At 42.5% G+C, this 22540-nt stretch overlaps 1 non-coding gene across 1 annotated transcript; it reads left to right on the top strand.

Moving 5' to 3' along the window:
* Positions 1 to 12568: 12568 nt before the first annotated feature.
* LOC128586919 (U6 spliceosomal RNA) lies at positions 12569 to 12674 on the top strand. Its single transcript, XR_008380376.1, has one exon. It is a non-coding gene; the product is annotated as a U6 spliceosomal RNA (small nuclear RNA).
* Positions 12675 to 22540: the final 9866 nt, after the last annotated feature.

Genomic DNA, 22540 nt, shown 5'->3' with positions numbered 1-22540 from the left:
GCAGTTTCACTGCCCTAAAAACCCCTGTCCTCAACTTGCTCATTGTTCCCTTCCCAAATCCTGGTAGTCGCTGGTCTTTTTTCTGTCTCTACAGTTTTGTCTTTTCCAGAATGTCATATAGTTGGAATCGTAGCCTTTTGAGATCAACTTTTTTCCTTGAGTGCTATGCATTTAAGGTTCTTCCATGTCTTTCTGTGGCTTGATGTCTCTTTTTTTTTTTTTTGTGCTAGATAATATTCCATTGTCTTGATGTACCACCATTTATCCATTTACCATCTTGGGTGCTTTCAAGTTTTGGCAACAATGAATAAAGTTGCTATAAATATCCATGTTTGTGTGGAGATGAGTTTTTAATTCATTTGGGTAAATATTAAGGAGTGAAATTGCTGGACTATATAATAAGAGTATGTTTAGTTTTATAAGAAACTGCCAGACTGTCTTCCCAAGTGGCTGTACCATTTTGGGTTCTCACCAGCTGTGAATGAGAGTGCCTATTGCTCCACATCCTCACCAGCACTGGGTGTTGTCAGTGTTTTGGATTTTACCATTCTGATAGGTGTGTAGCGGCATCTCACTGGTGTTGCGATGACAGGAAGCATCTTCTCATGTACTTGTTTGTCATCCATTTATCTTCTTTGGTAAGGTGTCTGTTTAGATCTTTGGCCCCTTTTCAACTGGGTTGTTCATTTCCTCATTGTTGGGTTTTAAGAGTTCTTTGTATATTTTGGGTAACATTCTTTTCTTAGATATGTCTTTTGCAAACATTTTCTCCCAATCTGTGGCTTATTTTCTCATTCTCTTGAGAGCTTGCCTTTAAAGAAAGACTTAATAAAGTTCTGGGTCAATTTCATAAGAAAAAGCATGTGCCTAGGCCTTTCCTGGTGAAGTTACAAAATTCTAAGGATAAAAAGAAAAGTCTTTTTATTTATTTATTGGATCAACAAGTAAAAATTTTACGTATTTATCATGTATAACATGTTGTTTTGAAATATTTATACATCACAAAATGGCTAAATTGAGCTAATAAACATATGCATTATTTCACATACTTATATGTTTTTTTTCTTTTATGGTGAGAAAAGAAAAGTCTTAAATGCTTCTGGGCAGAAAAAACTAGAAGAGCTAGCCTAGTCATCACTCTTCTGGAAAATTCTTTCCCTTGGCTCCTGCCTGCCACTTTCTTGGTATCAAGTTTTTGTTTTTGTTTGAACAGATCTTTATACTATATTAAAAATACATATATTCTTGGATCCAACAGTTGTACTTCTAGGAATCTAATCTATAGAAATGCAAACACTGAGAATCAATGACATTAGGGTGAAGATGTCTATAGTTGCCCAAACCACAGCAATACACAACTGTGAACAAGGGGAAAACTTACCAGGAAATGGTCAAACAAATGACGGGATATATTGAAGTGTTATACACGCATTAAAAAAGACAATTAGTGCTGAATTGACTGGTTGACTTGATGGTGTAGAGTAAGAAAATTAAGATTCAGAAAACTGTGTCCAATATGTTCACCGTTAAATATAGCTCCTTCTCTGCAGAGTTCATGTTTATATGTGTAAGCACATGGACTCCTAGAGCACACGCTCAAATAGCACAGAAATTTTGTTTATCGTTCACCACAGTTTACTCACCTTCTAGAAAAGCAGTAAAAACTTGGAGACAGGGTGGTGCCTGTGGCTCAAAGGAGTAGGGTGCCGGCCCCATATGCCAGAGATGGCGTGTTCAAACCCAGCCCTGGCCAAAAAAAAAAAAACTTGGAGAGAAAATTAGAATGGCAGATTCAAGATTGAGGGCTTATCAGTGCACATGTACAAGGCTTAAAAAGGGCTTAAGAAAAATAAGGAGTTGCCCTCTCTGCCCAAACAGAGTGTATATTACCACGCTTGTGTATTTATGTTAAATTCTAAATTCATACATAGTCTTTAACATAAGTACATAAGAGTCTTCATCTCTAATGAAGAGATTTTTAAAAAGTAAAACAAAAAAGTGCATGCACGGTTTACATTTTACTTCATTATATATTTATGCTTGTATGTAATGCTTACATACATTTTCATTTAACAGTGTATTAAAGTAAAATATTTTAAATTACTTGTAGAGAATGTTCTCAATTCAAACAGTGACTGTGGTATTAAAGAATGTTTAACTTTTAGATGTGTTGACAGCATTGTGGTTATGTTAAATTCCCAAACCCCAGAAAACCCCTAATCTTTTTGTAACACATACCGAGGTATTTGGATGAAATGATAGGGTGTCTGGATTGGCTTCAGTGTGGGTGGGGTGGGGTAGAGTGGGCAGGATGCATGGACTAAGATTGTCATGTGCCGACAGTTATTGAAGCTGGCTGATTGGTTCATTATTTCATGGTAATTATACCACTGAAATGATATACTATTATACTATTGAAATTAGTTTCCATGATGAACTTTATTCAAAATCTCAAACCTCTATTTCATAGTAATCATCTATTCTGGAAAGTACTTGCCTTAGTTTTCTTTCTTTTTTTTTGCAGTTTTTGGCTGGGGCCTGGGTTTGAACCCACCACCTCTGGCATATGGGGCCGGCGCCCTACTCCTTGAGCCACAGGCACCGCCTGCCTTAGTTTTCTTATTTTGCTAAAAAGGAATACCTGAGGCTGGGTAATGGATAAGGGGAAGAGGTTTACTTAGCTGAGAGTCTTGCAGGCTGTACGAGAAGCCTGGTGCCAGCACCTGCCTCTGGGTCACATGGCAAAACAGGAAGCGAGAGGAAGAAGCAGCAGGTGCCACGCTAGTGTTAGCAACCAGATCTCTTGGGCAATGGTCAAGACAGATTTCACTCATTACCTGGAGGGCGGCACCAGGTCATTCTTGGGTAATCCACCTCATGACCAAAACATCTTCTATAAATGTGCCACCTTCGACATAAGGGATCAAATTTCAGCATGAATTTTGGGGGGACAAACATCCCCACTACAGCAGTAGTGAATCTTCTCTATTAGCTTTGTAGTTATTAATTCAGATTATTGTTTGGGTACTATTATTACATCAGAATAATAAAAAAAATCTTCCCATGTCAGTGTGAGAGTTACTCTTTGTTCTTAGAGCAAAAAAAAAAAAATAATAATAATTTACTTAAAAACAGACCATTACCAGTTCCCATGGGAACATTGCTGCCGCTCCCCATCTGGCACAGAGAACCCCACTTTAGTGCTGAGAATGTTAAAGTATAGGATAGATGGTGCCACTTATCCTCTCAAAACCCTTGGTGGCCTCTCCCTTTGCTCAGAATAAAAGCTAGAGTCCTTACAGCAGACTGGAAGGCCCTCTGCCTTCAAACCACATCACCCTCCATGATGCTCAACAGACTCCCTGCCTGCCCCTCAGCTCTTTGCGCTGGCCTTTCCCTGGGCTGAGGACACTTGCCCAGTGTCCTTAGGGGGATGTTCACGTGGCTCCTTCCTCACTCCCTTCTCAGTTGAATCCTCTTACCCACCATCCCCATCCATTTGCTTTGCTTTCTTTTCTTTATTGTACTTAAGTATATTTGCAATCTAAAAATACTTCATTTCTGATATAAAATTGATTAACGTTTTATTAATACTGATTTTTATTAATACTGATTAAAATTGGATTATCTCTTCATCTCAAGATCCTTAAGTTAATTTCTTCTTCAAAGACCCTTCTTCAAAGACACATTCACAGGTTCTGGCTGAACATATCTTTTGGGACCCATCATCAATCCAACACAGGTGCATAGTACCAACACCCCTGAAAGTGGGTCCAAAATATAGATTCAGTAAAAGATTTTATTTGGGGCGGCGCCTGTGGCTCAGTCGGTAAGGCGCCGGCCCCATATACCGAGGGTGGCGGGTTTAAACCCGGCCCCGGCTGAACTGCAACCAAAAAAAAAATAGCCAGGCGTTGTGGCGGGCGCCTGTAGTCCCAGCTACTCAAGAGGCTGAGGCAAGAGAATCGCTTAAGCCCAGGAGTTGGAGGTTGCTGTGAGCTGTGTGATGCCATGGCACTCTACCGAGGGCCATAAAGTGAGACTCTGTCTCTATAAAAAAAAAAAAAAAGATTTTATTTGATGAACAGTTGGCATTTATCTACATAACATATTCTCTAAGAAATAGGAAACCTATTTTCCTGTTAGTATAGGTATTAATCAGTGAATGCTTCATGGAAACATACAAAGCCCAGACCCGCCTTTGTTGTGCTTGTGAATGTCTGTTTTAGGTCGAACGTCTGTCCTACCTAGTAACATATCTCCTCTCTTGGCTTTGTGTTCTTGGCCTAGAATGTCATCAGCATGACTGACACACTAATCCCGTTTTTACCATGATGATTCAATTGGCTGCTGTTAGAAAGATGAATGCTAAGTGAATAGGTTATGACTAAATTCTAGGCTCCAAATAAATCAAAGGAGATGGCAAACATGGCATGAAACTCAACTTGACTCAGTCTGAAATGCCTAAATATCTCAAAGTCTGAAATCCTTTGGTTTAGTTGAATAGGGTTACATTAGGCATTCTTCAAATTTTGATGGCTTACATTCTAAAATAGTGTTATCTGCTCCAGAGAAGCAGGGAAATTTAGATAAGCATCCTATCCAAAGGTTTGGCTTATTTTTACGGATCTCCCTTTAAAATTAAAATATTTGGAATAAATTTTGAAATCAGACTCAACCAGAAACTGTAGAGCATCTATAGCTGAGGTAAGAAAGAGTCCTGTGTGCTCTGAAGACCTCAACGCCGCTCCTATGTGGCAATTGGATTGCTGTGTGACCTTGTGCAAGGCTCTCGGTTTTTTTCATCAATGAAATGAAAGTAGGGCAATAGAGTAGTTGATTGCTAAGATTCCCTCCAGGTATGATATCTGATCATTCTCTAAAAGGGGCCATTTTACAACAGTCTGCCCAAGTGAAAAGCAAACTCCCCAGACGCACCTCGCCTCTGAGCGGAGGGTGCACGCAGCAAGCTTCTCAGCTGAACCATCAGCAAGGGCAGAACAGGGAGCAAAACAGCTGAACAGAATCTTGGAATGGGCACTGACTTATTTCTAAGGCCTGTTTCTCTGTTTTCTTTGACAAGTTTGCTCTGAAATAGTCACCTGGCAAGATGCATGGAGGCCCCTCTGCTTGGAAAAGGCTGCTGTGTCCTGGACCCCTTCTGAGAACGACTTGAATCCATCTCTGTCACCATCAGTGACAGCTTCTGATGGCCGGGGCTGGAGTCCCTACATTATCAGCTGCACAGAGGGATGGACATTCTTTGCTGGAGGTCGAGTCACTTTGACACCTCTCTGTTCAGTCAGGAGGTGGGGCACCCCTTCCAGCAGAAAAGTGCTCACAGAGAACTTCCAGGGAAAGCCACTGAGTGTGTCTGAGGGAATGGCGTGCTTGCCATGAACTGGCTGAAGGAGGAGTCAGAAGGTTTCCTGAGGGTGACAACATGCAGCCACTTGCATTTTGCCAAAATAATATTCCATAGCTCCAGGAATGACTCGGCCTTCTAAGCCAAGAGCCTCACCTGCTCAGGCCCAGATGACTTCATGTGCACCGTGACAACCGGCTATGACATAACACATAGCTCTACAGCAAAGGGCCTGCCAGAGTTCACGTTTCCCCTGTTCCGGAGGCCGAAGACCAGGAGGATGTTCTTTGAGGAATATGTGTTGCAAACTTGAGAAGCTTGGGGGAATTTCAAGTTGTTTTTTCATAGTTTTTTTCCCCTTATATTTGACACTCTTTGAAGAGGAAGAACAAATTACCTTAATTCTGTGACTTTCCCACTTCAAAGACCTCATGAGAAGATTGACATGTCTGGCCTGAGAGAGCTGTTAGTAACCGGATCTGAAGGAGGTTTGCCCTGCGGGGTGGTGCGGGCTGCTTAGTGCCATGATCAGACTCCTTGCAACTTGACACCCAAAGTGTCCAGGGTACTCCCCCCGAGAGCCACTCACCCTGCTGAGAACCAGGAAAGTGCCACTCGAGGGACACAAGGCAATCAACAGTTACCAATACCAAGATGACACAGATGTTGAAACTATCTCAGAAGGATTTTATTGAAGAAAACCTTCATTATGAACACAAGATGGCTTCTCAGAGGAGGCCGCGTCAGCCTTATAGTGCTCTAGTATCAGAGAAAAGTTGTGGGGCAAGCAGGAGAGCGAACGGTGAATGAGTGAGTGGAGACCCTCCACTGGCGACAATTGGAGCTACATCCCTCGTGTTTCTGATTTCTCTTTTTCTTCCTCAGTTATATTCAGAAGTTTGTCACTGCAGCCATCTTCCCAAAGGTCTCACTTTGTTCCCCGCTACTGTATGCTTCTTTTTAGTTTTGTAACATTTTCTTATCTTTATTGTTTTCATTTTTTTCTGCTGAATTTAAGTTTATTTCATAGTTCTTTTTCTGACTTGGAGATCTATGTTCAGGTTATTCATTTTCAGCCTTCCTTCTTTACTAATCTAAATGTTCAAGGGCACGAATTTCCATACATGTTCTGCTTTAGCTGTATCCTGAAAATTTTGATATGTAGTATTTTCTTTTTTTTATTACTACACTCCCTTTTATTTTATTTTTTAATTTAATTTTTTATTAAATCATAACTGTTAACATTTATGGGATACACTGTGATGATTTGATATACAATGTGGGACACTTATGTCAAATTGTTTAACATAACCATCTCTTCACTTATTTTTTGTGGAAGGACATTTATAATTAACTCTTACATTGTGCACATTAGGTGAGACCTTACCAAATGTTCTCCATCCTCCCTCCACTTGCCCTCCCCCTCCCCTCTCCCCTCCCTCTCGCTAGACTATATTTGGGTTTTGTCATTCATATAAATGTGTAAGTGCTTATATATTGGTTTCATAATAGTATTGAGTACATTGGATACTTGTTCTCTGCATTCTTGAGATACTTTACTGAGAAAATATGTTCCAACTGCATTCACGTAAACATAAAAGATCTAAAGCCTACATCTTTTTTAATGGCTGAATAGTACTCCATGGTATACATACACCACAATTTGTTAATCCATTCCTGGATTGATGGGCATTTGGGCTGTTTCCACAACTTGGCAATTATTGGGCTACCATAAACATTCTGGTGCAAATGTCTTTGTGGTAAAATGATTTTTATTCTTCTGGGTAAATACCTAGTAATGGAATTGCAGGATCAACTGGAAGGTCAACTTTTAATTCCTTCAGGATTCTCCATACTTCTCTCCATAAAGGTTGTATTAGTTTGCAATCTCACCGGCATTGTAAAAGTGTTGCCTTCTCCCCACATCCATGCCGGTGTCTGCAGTTTTGGGACTGTGATGTGGGCGATTCTTACTGGGGTTAGGTGATATCTCAAAGTGATTTTGATTTGCATTTCTCTGATGATTAAAGATGATGAACATTTTTTTTCAGGTGTTTATAAGACATTCTTCTGTCATCTTCGAGAAGTTTCTGTTCAAGTCTCTTGCCGACAAAAAAATGGGGTTTGTTCTTGTTGAATAATTTGAGTTGTCTATAGATTCTAGTTATCAGACCTTTGTGGGAATCATAACACGCAAAAATCTTTCCCATTCCAAAGGCTCTCTGTTTGCTTTGGTTGTAGTGCCTTTAGCCGTGCAGTAGCTTTTTAGCTTGATCAAATCCCAGTAATTTATTTTTGATGTTGCTTGAACTTCTGGGGGGTCTTCCTCATAAAATATTTACCAAGGTCAATATCTTCAAGTGTTTTCCCTGTACTCTCTCTAGAATTTTAATAGTCTCATGTCTTAAATTTAAATCTTTTACCCAGTGAGAATCAATTTTTGTTAGTGATGAGAGGTGCGGAGCCAGTTTCAGTCTTCTAGGTTGCTAGCCAGTTCTCCCAGTGCCATTTAAATTTTCTTGATCATTACATTAGTTAGAAGAGTTGCTTAATCTCAAAAAATTTCTTAATGGTGATTTAACTAAAATCACCATTATCTTTTACTGTATGGTGATTTTAGTTATCTTTGTTATTGACTTTTACTTACAATGTTCTAGAATGTGTTCTGTATGATACCAGTTCTTTTAAATGTATTGAAACTTGTTTCATGGCACAGTATATGGTCAGTTTTTATAAATATTCTAAGTAGCTATCAGAGGCAAATGTTCTATCTGCCTGCTAGGTCAAACTTTTTTCATTGTTTTGTTTTCAAATATTCTGTGTCTTTACTGATCTTTTTGAATGCTCGGACTCCCAATTTCTCCTTCCTTCCTTCCTTCCTTCCTTCCTTCCTTCCTTCCTTCCTTCCTTCCTTCCTTCCTTCTTTCCTTCCTTCCTTCCTTCTTTCTTTCTTCTCTCTCTCTTTCTTTTATTATTATTATTATTTTTGGTATGTTTTAAGCTTTGGAGTTCTTTTTTTATTTCCATAGATTTAGAAGACACAAGTTGAATTCCATTAATATATATATTGTAGAGCAGTGAAGACTGGGCTTTCAGTGTACCAATTGCCCCAATAGTGTACATTATATCCCATAGGTAATATTTCATCCCTCACTGCCTCCTGTTCCCTCCCCCTTTAAGTCTCCAGTGTCCATCATACCACTCTGTTGTCCTTGCATAGCATGGCTTAGCTCCCACTTATAAGTGAGAACATGTGACATTTATTTTTCTGCTCCTGAGATACTCCACTTAGGTTAATGGTCTCTAGGACCATTTCAAGTTACTGCAAAAAACATAATTTCATTTTTTTCTTAGGGCTGAGTAGTACTCCCCAGTGTAATATATGGAGTACTACTCAGCTACTCAACCATAAATAGTACATGATATAAATACCACATCGTCTGTCCATTCATTGGTTTATGGGCACTTAGGTTGATTCTGTATCTTTGTGATTATGAATTGTGCTGCCATAAACATACCAGTGCCAATATCCTTTTGATATAATGATTTATTTTCCTTTGGATAGATACAGTCCAGTACTGGGATAGGAGAGAATGGTATATTTACTTTCAATTCTTTGATAAATCTTTATACTGATTTCCCTAGAGGTTGTACTAAGTTACTTTCCCACCAACAATAGTTAAGAATTTCCTTTTTACTAGATCTCTGCCAACATCTATTTTTTTTTTACTTTTCAATAATGGCCATTCTAATTATAGTTAAATGCTATCTCACCGTGGTTTTAATTTGCACTTCCATGATGATTAGCAACAGTGAGCATTTTTTCACGTGTTTCTTGGCTATGTTATTTATCTTGTTTTGAAAAATGCCTGTTCATGTCCTTTGCTCACTTTTTAATGGGGTTGTTCATTTTTGTTTGCCCAGTTGTTTGAGTTCCTTGTAATTTCCAGATACTAGTTCTTTGTTGGATACGTAGTTTGTGAATGTTTTCTCCCATTCTTTAGCTCGTCTATTCTTTTGATTATTTCTTTTGCTGTGCAGAAACTTTTTAGCTAATTAAATAGGCTCTCAATTTATAGAGATTTATATATTTTTGTAGAAAATTTGTAGATTTATAAATTTTTGTAGAAAGTTTATTGTACCGGGGTTAGATTTACCTATTTTTACATGCTCTTTCTATTTTTGCTTTTTGTATTTTGAGACCTTGTGATTAGGTGCATAACAGTTTAGAGTTACTTAAACTTGTGGCAAATTAAACCTTTTGTTACTATATGGTGATTCTCTTTACCAATAGCAATGCTTTTTGCTTTAAAGTCCATTTTCCCTCAATAATAATAGTTTGCTTTTGCCTGGCATTCACCTGCATATATTTGTTTACTCCTTTCGTTTTAATGTTGCGCCTGTGGCTCAGTGAGTAGGGTGCCGGCCCCATATGCCGAGGGTGGCGGGTTCAAACCCAGCCCCGGCCAAACCAACAAAAAAATAGCCGGGCGTTGTGGCGGGCGCCTGTAGTTCCCAGCTACTCGGGAGGCTGAGGCAAGAGAATCACATAAGCCCAAGAGCTGGAGGTTGCCGTGAGCCGTGTGGACACTACGGCACTCTACCAAGGGCGGTACAGTGAGACTCTGTCTCTACAGAAGAAAAAAAAAGAAAAGAAAACAACGTGACCTAAACATTTATACCCTCATGCCAATCTGAAATAAAAAAAAAAAAAAAGTTTCTGTTTTCATATATTTTCGATCTGTGTCTTTGAAAATGTCTGTTAATCACTATGTTTTATTTGGAGAATTGAATCTGTATGTACGTACTGAAATTACTGATATATTTGATTTTATAGCTCCCATAGTGTTGTATTATTTTGTGATTTCTATTTGTTTTACCATTTCCATGTCCCTTTCTCTCTCCTTTCTTTTATCCTTTTGGATTTATTGGTCAGTTTTTCTCATTTCACTGTTTCCCATAGAGGTTTAAAGGTAGGCACTCTATTTTTAGTCTTTTCATGGCCATGGTAGAGTTTAATGTACACGGTTAATTTATCAGAGAATAAAGTTAATCAGTATCTAAATCCTATCATCAAATAAGACTAAGTCCTTCAAATGCCTCCGTTTTCATTATCCCCTTCTAATGCGTGTTATTGTTATTGTGCAGTTTAATTCTATCTTGCTTGTTATGACTTCCCAAGAATATAATGATGACTATTCTTCTCTTTTTTTTTGTGGTTTTTGGCCGGGGCTGGGTTTGAACCCACCACCTCCGGCATATGGGACCAGCGCCCTACTCCTTGAGCCACAGGCGCCGCCCCAATGATGACTATTTTTATTATCTCATTCTTCTCATTTTACATATCAATGTTTCTGTAGATTTATCTGTATATTCCCCCTGGCTTTTCTTTTATTTCTTTTTATATCTCATTCCTTCCATCTGGGATAATATCCCTTTTTCCTGAAGCACATCCTTAAGAATTTCCTTTAGTGAGAATCTGCTGGTAGTGAACTCTCTCAGTCTTTGTGTTTCTTCAAAGACTTCTGTCTTTTCCTGGTTGTCGAAAGATATTTTTGATGAATATAATCTTCTTTTTGTATTCCATGGTTTATCTTTCTGTTAGATTAAATTTGTCTATACAGATGAGCACTTAGAATCCACCTTAGTGTGGCTGGCCTCATGTGCAGACAAGTTGGAACATCACATAGATGGTGGTTTGAAGAAAACTGGGACGACTTTTCCTTTTCCACTGCAAAAAAAATGACTCTCTTCTCCAAGCGCCAAGAGCTAGAAATGCCCACCTCTTGATGAAACCACATAGTTCTAGAAGTCGTCTATTAAAATACAGCTTTTCATCAGTAGGAAGAAATACTATTAGTTATTATTCACTGTCAACACATGTGGTGAGTTAATTCATGTGGTGATTGCCATGACAGAGCCCAATAAACATGTTGAGTGGAAGTGGGGTCACATAGGGACTAATAGGAAAATTATTCTTTTATTTTGGAAAATTAATTTTTATAGGAGGAAGGAGGAGGACAGCTTCTGAATAAGTGACACTGCCCCTGGGGACTTTGTCCAGACTGAGGAAACAAGCTAGGACAATCTAGCTGGCGCCAGAAGAGCCCCGGTTCCTCCAGGGTGGGGGTGTGGTGGGGGGTGGTGTCCAGGGGGACCACCTGGTGGTGGGTGTGTGTGTGGAATGCTGACCCAAGCATTTCAGTGTTCTTCTCAACTCCCCAGTCTGAACCCCTCACACCATGCCTACCCCTCCTTCCTTGGCTGGTATCCTTCAGTTTAACAGAGAAAATAAATCCCTGGGCTCCTGCGCTCCCACTGCCTCCCCCCCAGTGTTGCTCTTGCCCCCGGCTCTTTCCTTTTTTGCGTATAAATAAGCTTAAGTGTATCCCAATAAGAAACAAAAAACAAAAACCCTCTCCTTACAAATACGAAGTTCACTGAAGAAATTTTCGTAACAGAAATTAACTAAGAATTTGCTAAGAAGAAACCTAAAACCTGCGTTTCGACCTACCACCCAAAGTTAATCACCTTTAATATATATTTTTTTATTGTTAAATCATAGCTGTGTACATTAGTGCAATCAAGGGGTACAATGTGCTGGTTTCATATACAATCTGAAATATTCTCATCAAACTGTTCAATGCAGTAATAGATTTTTTAAAAAGCCCCCTAGATCATTTGCCACTGTCAAGGATTGAGGAATAATTTATAAATATTTCCTTAACTTCTGTTTGTATGTTACTTTTTGGATTTTGTTTTGTTTGTGTGTTCTCTCTCACTCTGTATCCACCCTTTGCCTAACTACAACATTGGGATGATAATGTGGATGTAGTTTCTAATTTACTTTGTTTCCCCATTAAAACCCCTTTTCCTGTTGCTATGTTCCTTCTGTCATTGTAGGCTTTTCCTACAGCTAAAAGCTGGCAGATGGTGGTGGCACCTATAATTCAGTGGGTAGGGTGCCAGTCACATACACTGAGGCTAGCAGGTTCGAATCCAGCCTGGGCCTGCCAAACAGCAATGACAAGTACAATAAAAAAATAGCCGGGCGTTGTGGTGGGCGCCTGTAGTCGCAGCTACTTGGGAGGCTGAGGCAAGAGAATCGCCTAAGCCCAGGAGTTGGAGGTTGCTGTGAGCTGTGATGCCACAGCACTCTACCCAGGGTGACAGCTTGAGATTCTGTCTCAAAAAAAATAAATAGTGCTCGCTTCGGCAGCACATATACTAAAATTAGAACGATACAGAGAAGATTAGCATGGCCCTGTGCAAGGATGACACACAAATTCGTGAAGCATTCCATATTTAAAAATATTAAAGAAAGCCGGCAGATGATGTCAGTGGCCTTGAGGATGGAAAATCTAGGAGGCAGTTTTCATGTGACCGTTGTCACTATTGGTTACTGCCTTTTGGAAACCTCTCCTTCCTTGATTTTCATGAAAATTTCACCCTGTTTTTCCATTTCTTGTTCCTTCATAGAATACATCTTGAGCTTCTTGGGATAGTCTTACTTATCAAGTGGTTTTTGTGGATCTGTTCTATGACCTTTTCTCATTCTCCAGTGTCTGGCCAATCTCTAGCAATGATTCTGTCTCAAGTTCAGATTTCTCTCACAAGTTCCACACCAACATAGCTGTGTGTATTACTGGGACCTCAAACTCAGCATGACTGAAGCAGGACTCAGCCCTCTCCCCCATGCAGGAGGGCTTCATGGGCTGGCCTAGACATGGTGGACATCGTTCTGCCCACATTCTTTCAGCTAGAACTCGGTCAAGTGGGTGCACCCAACAGCACAGGAGGCTGGCTGTGTGCCCAGGAGGACGAGGCAAACAGCTGGGTGACCAACCAGCTGGTCCCCATCACAGCTACCCAAGAGAAGTATTGCAAGTATGGCAAGTCACCAAAAAGGAGGGACTTCTGCAGGGTCTTACTGATAAGCAATCCGAGTGGCAAGAGGAGAATGCCCTGGAAACAGCCTCTCAGGGAAGTCTGGGTTGGAACCACTCTGGAGGTTATTCAAAGAGGAGTGAGAAATCCAGGGCAGATACTAAAAGCAGCACATCAAACATGATTTGCGTATCCATGAAGCCATCCAAAATGAGCTCAGCGAGAGAGCATGAGGTCAGCGAGGAACATCTCCAACGTGTCCAGATGGGGCTCTTCTCAGCACTGAGACTTTCAGTGTTCTTTCCGGAGGACACTCAAGAAAGGCTGAGGTTAGCTTTGGCACACTTTCAGTTGTCACTATCCTCTTTTCCCCCACTTCAGTTGCAAACTTTACATTGTTTTCTGTTTTCAGATTTCTGGTCATTTTCAAAGGTAGCTGAAGTATTTCTGTTTTTTCTCTTGTTCCCTCTCGTAACTTTCTCCATCTCTCCATTCTTCCATTTCTTGTTGCCAAGCGCCTGTGGAAAGCATGGCCTCAGAAGATGAGGGAAGGTTAGCACAAACATGGCCTGGGTGCCTGTCCTTCTCACGTTCCCATTGCTGGAGCCGTTAATTATTTGGTGACTGTGTGGTTCAAGGGATCTGTCCCACCAGACCCACTAATGGGTTTGATAGTTAGAAGAACAATTCTTGTAGCCTCAATGTCAAGTGAGTCATTCCAGCCGAAATCCCACTTATAAAGGTGTTTATTGAGAGTTTTTTGAACTACTTATCAGGTAGATTTCTACAAATATGGAATAATATAAAGAAGTCTATGGCTTGGCACCTGTAGCTCTGTGGCTAGGGTGCCAGCCACGTACATCAGGGCTGGCAGGTTCGAACCCGGCCCGGGTCTGCTAGATAATGACAACTACAACAACAACAAAAAAAATAGCAGGGCATTGTGGTAGGTGCTTATAGTCCCAGATACTTAGGAGGCTGAGGCAAGAGAATCGCTTGAGCCCGGGAGTTTGAGGTTGCTGTGATCTGTGACGTTGTGGCACTACTAAGGGTGACCTAGTGAGACTCTGTCTCAAAAAAAAAAAGGTCTACATTTATTTATTCTTCATCATGTCTCTTTTCCTTCCTTTTCACTCCCGCTACTACCATCTTTTAACTGCGCTGCCCTTTTTTTAGTTTTGTGGGAGGTACCAGGGCACTGGCTCTGCCACCTGGAGGGTCCATGATGATGGCAACTCCCATCCCATCTCCTCACCCTGCTTTCCTCATCCCTCAAATGAGGAATGATAGGGCCCAGCTAAAAGGTGGGGATGAGGATTAACTGGAGTAATTCTTGTAAAGACCTTAGGACAGTGCCTAGTATGTGTCCACCTGTTATTATTAATATTAAGACAGGGACTTGTTCTATCACTCAGGCCTGAGTGCAGGGGCCTCATCACAGCTTACTACAACCTTGAACTCCTAGGCTCAAACTATCATCCTGCTTCATCCTCTTGGTTAGCTGAGACTATAAGCACACACCATCGCAATTGTATAATTTTTCTATTTTTAGTAGAGATGGGGTCTCGATTTTGCTCACGCTGGTCTCAAACTCCTGGGCTCAAGAAATCCACCCACCTTGGCCTCCTAGAGTGCTAGGATTATAGGCGTGAGCCATCATGCCCAGCCTTATTATTATTATTATTATCATCCCCCCTTTTAATCTGTTCAGAAAGCCAAGAACAGAGTATAGAAACTGTTGCTTATTCTGCTAACAATCTTCAGTGACTGAATTACCAAACAAATACAGTGTACATGCCATTCCGGCCATTCATGATCTGGCCAGGACTCCCTTCCAGCAGGTTCTCTGATTCATCATCATCAGCCACAGGCTTCTTCTTCACACACCTCTGCCTCTGCACCTTGGCACGTGGTGATCTTTCAGCCTGGAACTTCATCCTTCTAGATGAAGTCTTTCTTCTGGTGTGCTGTTCCCTCTTGTCCTGAGCAGATACCATCATTTAACAGCTGTTTTCCTGAGTTTCCTTCCCAGTGCTCTGAATACCCCTGGGACTGCCTGGGGGAAGTGGCTGGTGAGCAGTGATGAGTTAGTGACTGAGGTGAGAAGAGCAGGAAGACGCTTCTTGCAGCTTGGGCCTCTAGGTGTGCTCAAGGCTAATCTCTGCCCCTCCATACTGTGCACCTCCTTCATCCAGGCAGTGAGGCAAACAAGACATTCTCTGCCCCTATTTTGAATGTTGTTAAGAGGTTTAAATGAGGTCAATCAACAATGTGAAAATTTCATGGGAAGAACAACAAGCTATGCAAATGTTCAAAATATCATCGTTACTATAATCAACAGAATTCAATGGAACACATATGTCCAAGACTTAAATTCGTTACAGACATAATCAGTACCAGCTTGGATGCACCCATATTGTTTAATTTTACAAGGCTCAGAGAGTCACAGGAATGTGCCCAAGCTTAGGGGGCTGCTTGGTAATAGACTCATAGCCAAAGGCTAGGACTTGAATCGGGACCCATGCTCCAGAACCTGTGTTCTTGGCAGCAGTGACCCCTGCCTCCTGACATCACAAGTGAGGTCAGTTCTGTGAGTGCACAGAGCTTGGGACAGTATCTCTAGGGTGGACCAGACCCAGCTGGGAAACCATAGTTGCCTAGATGCAGCCATCAGGTCTGGAAAGGCCCTGGGCTTCTGCATTTTGAAAAATCCCCCTGAACATTCAACTGTTCATCCACATTTACTTATTTATTTGAGACATAGTCTCACTTTGTTGCCCTATATAGAGTGTTGTGACATTATAGCTCACAGCAACCTCAAACTCTTGGGCTCAAGTGGTTCTCTTGCCTCAGCCTCCCTAGGAGCTAGGCCTATAGGCACCTGCCACAATGCCCTGCTATTTTTTTTTTTTTGTTTTAAGCAGGCCTGGGCCAGGTTCGAACCCACCAGCCCCAGTGCATGTGGCCGACACCCTAACCACTGAGCTACAGGTGCCTATGTTCATCCATCTTTAAAACCCCCTACTCTTTTTTTTTTTTTTGGCCTGGGCTGGGTTTGAACCTGCCACCTCCCATATATGGGGCTGGCGTCCTACTCCTTTGAGCCACAGGCACCGCCCTAAAACCCCCTACTCTTAAATAGTAACTAATTAAGAACGAACAGTGTGCCAGTCTTTGAGCTAGGCACCAGAGTAGGGCCATGGGTAAACATGACACTTTTCTTTAAGGTTCTTGCATTTTAGAAGAGGATTGATTATGTGGATACCCCCAACATAGAACAGTAAAAGCTAGTGACACTTATGTGTCTGTATGCAGGGTCATTGGGACGCCAATGCCAGACTCTACCTCGTGCCCAGGAAGGCTTCTCAAAGGGGCTTAACTCTTGAGCAGAGATTGACAAGAAGAGCCAGCATTTATCAGTTGGAATAAGTGGCCGAGATGGCATTTAGTAAGCATGAAAGCTCAGTTCAGGTTAGGTATCGGAAAGAATACCAAGGTGATGTTAGGGGGAGATAATGGAGAAAGAGAAACCACACCTGGGACAATTCAGCCTTCTTGTTCCAAATGGTTTTCTGCTCCAGGCAAGGTCAGCCACCCCCTTCACACTGGGACCCTCTATTGTTAGACCCACAACTAGGCTGCTCATGAACTTGGGCTTCTCTTCCTGAGAGTCACCTCTGACACTCCTTTCTTGTGCCTCCCCTCTCCCTTCTTCCCTCAGGAACTGTTCTTCATTCTCCCGCCCCCACTATCTTCCCTGGGCCTTGAATTGTCCCAATTCTTATGGCACCCAGTCCCTCTTCTGACCACCCTGTCCCACCGCATAGCCTGGACCCTTGACCCACCATTTCAGTGACATGTTGGCTAATGTGTCTCCTCTGCCCAAGTTCAGAAAACAGTTTGTTTTTAATACCTAAGTGAATTCCTATAATAGCATAATTTTGGGAAATCCAGAATATTTTATATGAGAAACATAGTATAAGGAAGACCAAGCATTAAAGTTCAATGAGTAGACAATACATGTCCACACTTCAGAATGTAAAGCCGGAGTGTATAATTTTGTGTTGGGTTGCATAGGGTTGTGTTTTTGTGGAACACAAATTGTTAGGATGAACTTGTCAAATGCCGTACCTTACAGAGACACTGTTTGCGTGCCCGTGTTTATGTTTTCTTCACAACTACACAGTTTGGGCTTGTGCCTGCCTGTGTGTCCTGACTATGAATCAGGTTGTAGAGACTTAACTGACAACATAACATAGTATTTTAAAAGTTCATTGCACATAGAACATACGGAGAGAATTTCTCCTATATTATTCTATGGTCTTGTAGATCCAGGGCCAAGTTCAATTGTGTTGGTATCCATATCCTAAAACAGACTCTGAAGGTATTCCAGGTAAATTTGAATTCTTTTTCTGACAATTTCACTCGTTTGGCAACAGTGCTGTACTGATTTTAATGCAGACACCACTCATCCCATTGGCAGGGGCTCCTGTGGCCCCCAGCCTTGAGGCCCTGCATTGCCGTCATGGCTCTGTCCCCTCCCTGACCGCCCTGCATCTCCTGCTTTTGTCCTGCCTGTCCAGGAGCTGACCAGTGTCTTGGTTCCAATCTCTGACCCCTCATGCTCCTTTTATCCACTGGTGCTTGGCCTGCAGTCACGCTTTTCACTGTGTTTATTCTAAATCTTTCTGGTCTGATCAACCCTTAACCCTCGTCCCTAGCTACTTATTCTTGGGGTATGACCTTAGTTTCCACTTCACGGAGGAAACTGATGGGGCCATCTGAGTGCCCTGTGATGTGTCGGGACCCTGGCTTTGGTTCCACATGCCGTGCATTTCAGGGAAGTGCTGTGCTTCCCTGCCAGGAGCCCTCCTGCCAGGGCCCACAGGAGGGCCGTTTGCCGGCTCTCCCTCCCATCCACGGTGAGACTTCTGTCTGGTCATCTTTAGTGGGGACCCCACCAGCTCTCACACCACCCTCTGCCCACCTCCTCCAGCCTCTGCACTGCCCTGCTCTTCCTGATGTCACACATTTGCTCACAGCGTCCCGCCAACCTAGCCCCTGAGGTCCTGCCCCTACCCTCAGGACACATCTGGTGCAGGCAGCCGTTCTTTCCTCACCATCCCATCTCCCTTCCCTGTACGCATCTCATCAGATTGGCAAGCGCTTTCTTTCTCATTGCTATTTATGGACGTCTTTCCTTCAGTCTCTGACTTTTTTCTTGGAGGTTTTCCGTCATCAGATGACAAATACCTTAGCTCAGGAGCTGTGTCCGACTCACTTGACATTGTCTTGCCATGTCCAGCAGAACAACAGTCAGTCTTTGCTCAAATATTGATTTTTATTCAAATCTACACTGGCTGCCCTGTTTAAATTCCACCTTTCCTTCTCCCCTCTGTCCCTTATTAACTATAATACAATTAGTGCATTTGAAGAACAATTTCCCAATAATTTATAAATGTGTCACTGAGAGACATGGGATCATCAAAGTCTGAGTAAGGTGACTCAGGGACACATGATGGCCTCCAAATTATAATTTGTAAAGAATTCAACCAATTGTTTTGTACTTTACATCCAGGGTGATTTAGATAGCAGCTGTGAGAGAGAAGCCTCGAGTCATTGAGATGTCTCTGCTGTTGGAAGGTGGAGGGGGAGAGCATGCAGGTGGGCTCTAATGGCCTCCTGCAGCCTCTTCTGGCCTCCTGTGTCTTCCTGCAATGGCCGGTTGGCTGGACCAGCGTAGCTCTGCAGGGAAGACAGCGTAGGAGCCTTGGGCTGACTCTGACCACCAGACATTAAGAGATGGGCTTCCTGGGGTTGTCCTCTGTTGGAGGTCTGGGCTTTGACACAAGCCCGAGCTGATCACCTTTGGGAAGCTGGCACCCCATGATCACACTCTCAAGAGCACCCCCACCAAGGAAGAATGGCCACCAGAGGCTTTGGAATTGTTTACTTTCTTTCAGTCCATCTGTACCAGGATGTTTGCCTTTATTTAGGCTTTATTTAACTTTGTATCAAAAATTAACATGCATGATAAGATGTACTAGCTTGATTAAAAAAATTAATAAATGAGGATGTCCATGAACGGAAGGATGGGAGGGAGAGGGGAAGCCAGCCGAGGACAGTGAGCCCAGTTATGTTGTGTGCAGACAAGTTCCCGAGTGGCTGAGCCACCACAGGATGGTACAGAGATGCTTCTTCACGCACCATGACAAGGCCTGAGCGCCAGCTTCCAAGAACCCTTAGACTCTGCCAACTAGACTAGGGGAGGCTTCAAGTACTCTCAGTAAATAGTAATGTCAACAATTCTTCACTGCAGCAGAGCGCTGTGCTCCCAGGGTGAGATGTCGTGAAGCATATGTTTCCCAGGGCAGAAGATCAGACAGAGTGCTAGAAATCACCCAGCAGTAAGAAGAATAATTTCCCTGGGCTGTTTCTAATCAACAGAGCAGATGTTGGCTTCAGCTGAAACGTGTCGCCGAGGCTGTCTGGGATTTATAATGCAGTGTCGTCACTTGAGATTGTCACCCCAGGGACACAATCAACCCTGCAGGCAGACATCCTGGGAAAATGGAAGGATCTGCGTGTCCTTCTTTCAGTTACATCTCACATTGACCCCCAACAAGGCCCCTTCCTGGGCCTGAGATGTAAAATCTGAAAACCTTGGGTGAATCCCTGGTGACCTGAGTTTCTACCATCCACTTTGCATCTTTAAGGATGATAGAAGTAGTAGATGAGAACAGTAATTAAAGGCTTGTCATAAATCTGAATCACTTTAGTAAATCTACCTTTCTTAAAACTGCAAAATATTAGTTTCACAAATGCAACCTTGATTCTACAGATGCTGTAAGTAGGGAAATGTGGGGATACTGCGCTGAGCTGATGATGATGACATCTTTGGCCTCTAACCCTAGGCTGTCTCACTGTCTCCTTTATCTTCCTGAAACCCTATAACAATGAAATCTACTCACTGCTGAGCTGTGCGGGGAAACAAGAAGGCGTAAATACACACACGGAAATGACTGCCCACAGCGGGTGCTCCATAAATTGGCGTTGGGTAGAAGAAATGCAATTTCTTTTCCATAATTGTGGCATTGCCTCCACATATATTTTTTCACTCAAGAATTCAACAAACTCATTTTGGGTTTGCACTCCAGTCACTCAGGAGTGGGTACTGAAACTACCTTATGGCAAGAAGCATTAGGGTAGCTGGGTATGATTCCTACTGAGAAAACCATTTATCAAATTCATTTCCAGAGCAGAACCCACATTTCTTCAGCTCATCTGTAAAATGTTCCTTGTGTGAGTTGTTTCCCTGTCGCTGGGGCCAGGTGACGTGGCCTTCAGTAGCTTCTGTACCTGAGCTGATTTAGGGGGCCGGCCTGCACTTCTCAGACAGAGGAGCTGTCAGCAGGAAGGCTGTGATTAATTAGGGAAGGTAAAGCAAAGGCTCTTCGACATGAATCATCACAGCATTTGGATTTCCAAAGTAAGCTTTAGACGAGGCTCTGTTGAGTATTCAACGGACTGGAAAAAGAAGAAGAAAAAAAAAAAGAAACTAAAGGAGAGGATGTTTTATGCCAAGCTTATGGAAATCCTGTGTGAAATGCTGCTTAAGTTGAACGGATTCCTCTGGGAAGCCGATCAGGCTTCCCGGCGCTCACATGTGTGCTATTTTCAGCCTAACAAAGAAAAACAAACTTTCAAGATAGCTTTGCGGCCATTATAATAAGGGCTAAGCTGAGAAAGAAAACTGTTTTCGGCGTGGAGGGGACAGGGCACACTGGCTTGTGGGTGAGTGCAGGCACATTTTGACCTGTACCCACCAGTAGCATGGGTTTGGGAGAATAGCTTCTCTTCCTGGGTCTCTGCTTTCTCATGGAGTCGACGGAGCTCTGAACCACACCCCATTTCCAGTACTGTTCTAGCACTCAGCTTCGGTGAGGCCCGCAGGTGAGTTGGCAGAGTGTCGTGGTTACTTACTGAGTGCTAGGCACTGTGCTGAGACATTTACATATATGTTCTCATTTACACTTTGTAAACGACACTAGAAATTAAGTGAAACTAGTTCCTTTAGAGGAGGAAATTGAGTCTTAAAAAAACTGTGTTCCCTCACATGTGGACCTGCCTCTCTGAAGAGGCCTGAGTGAGAGTGGAGTGCTGGAGGGAGCTGGGCCTCTGTCTGTGGCCATTAGAGAAGAGCTGGACACATGCCCAGTCCCAAACCTGTGCTAGTCCAGGGCTGGGGAGTTGTCAGTTTCAGGGCTCCTCTCACACACATGACTCGCCTCCTTTCATGTTCACCTGTTAGGACTTAGGAACTAAAGTGAGGTCAAAACCTGAGGGCATCTTTGGGAGCTACCAAGGAATTCTCTAGGGCCCACTGGCCCTGACCCAGGGAAACCTCACTGGGAATGTCAGTAGCCCCAGTTTTGCAGAAAAGTAACCTGGAAATTATAAAACCACAGAATTTTAAAGTGAAAAGGACATTTTGCATATAGCTACTCTAATACTTTAGTCCATCTGAAATTGGTGTCCAGCTGCCTAAAGCTGGATTCTGAGACTGCAGGAGATTCCTGTGTCTCTGGAAACCTCCTGGCCAAGCTGATAAAGCAGCTCTAAATGCTGCAATCAGAAATCCTTCTGAACCAAAGACTCATTGGGCTCTACGTCTGGAGTGCTGACACCATTTCCAGGAGGGATTGGGCCTGGGACCTCTTGAGGAGCCATCTATGAAACGCAGTTTGGACTCAGGTTGAGTATCATGACTGTGGGTAACTAGAAGCCCAGACACCTCTCTTTCCTTAACATAAAAATGTGTCTGTGACAGTCTTGATTTCATTGCCTTGACTGAACGATGGAAGATTTAGCCGCTTGGAAATAGGATCAAGGGAAGAATGCTGGTAACAGCCTATTCTTTCTTTTTCCGTGTTAGATTATGTTGTTAGTAGATTATCCAACTTTTCTCCTTCTCTATTCCCTTATATTATTTCTTTTTTATATTTTCTGTATTTCGGATATCGTACTTTATCAATAATGGAGAGAAGAGTAGCAGGAAGGCCCAGTCAACCAGTCCAGGCCTGAGGCTGGCAGGGAGGAGGTTGATGTGAGGTGTTCAGGCAGTTCTGTTAACATAGTGGGTTCAAGGTCCACTGGAGGACTAAAAATGCTTAGGGAGAGCCAGCTCAGCTCGGCCAGGTCCAGATGGCAGCAGAGGGAATGGACCCCAGTATGGAGTTCCAGGGGGAAAATGGGCAAGCCCAGGGTATCAACTGCAGAGGGATGGTT

Source organism: Nycticebus coucang, chromosome 5 (genome assembly GCF_027406575.1).
Source record: "Nycticebus coucang isolate mNycCou1 chromosome 5, mNycCou1.pri, whole genome shotgun sequence".
Taxonomy (NCBI): domain Eukaryota; kingdom Metazoa; phylum Chordata; class Mammalia; order Primates; family Lorisidae; genus Nycticebus; species Nycticebus coucang.
The sequence above is the reverse complement of the archived record's forward strand: the minus strand, read 5'-3'. Positions and strand labels throughout refer to the sequence as shown.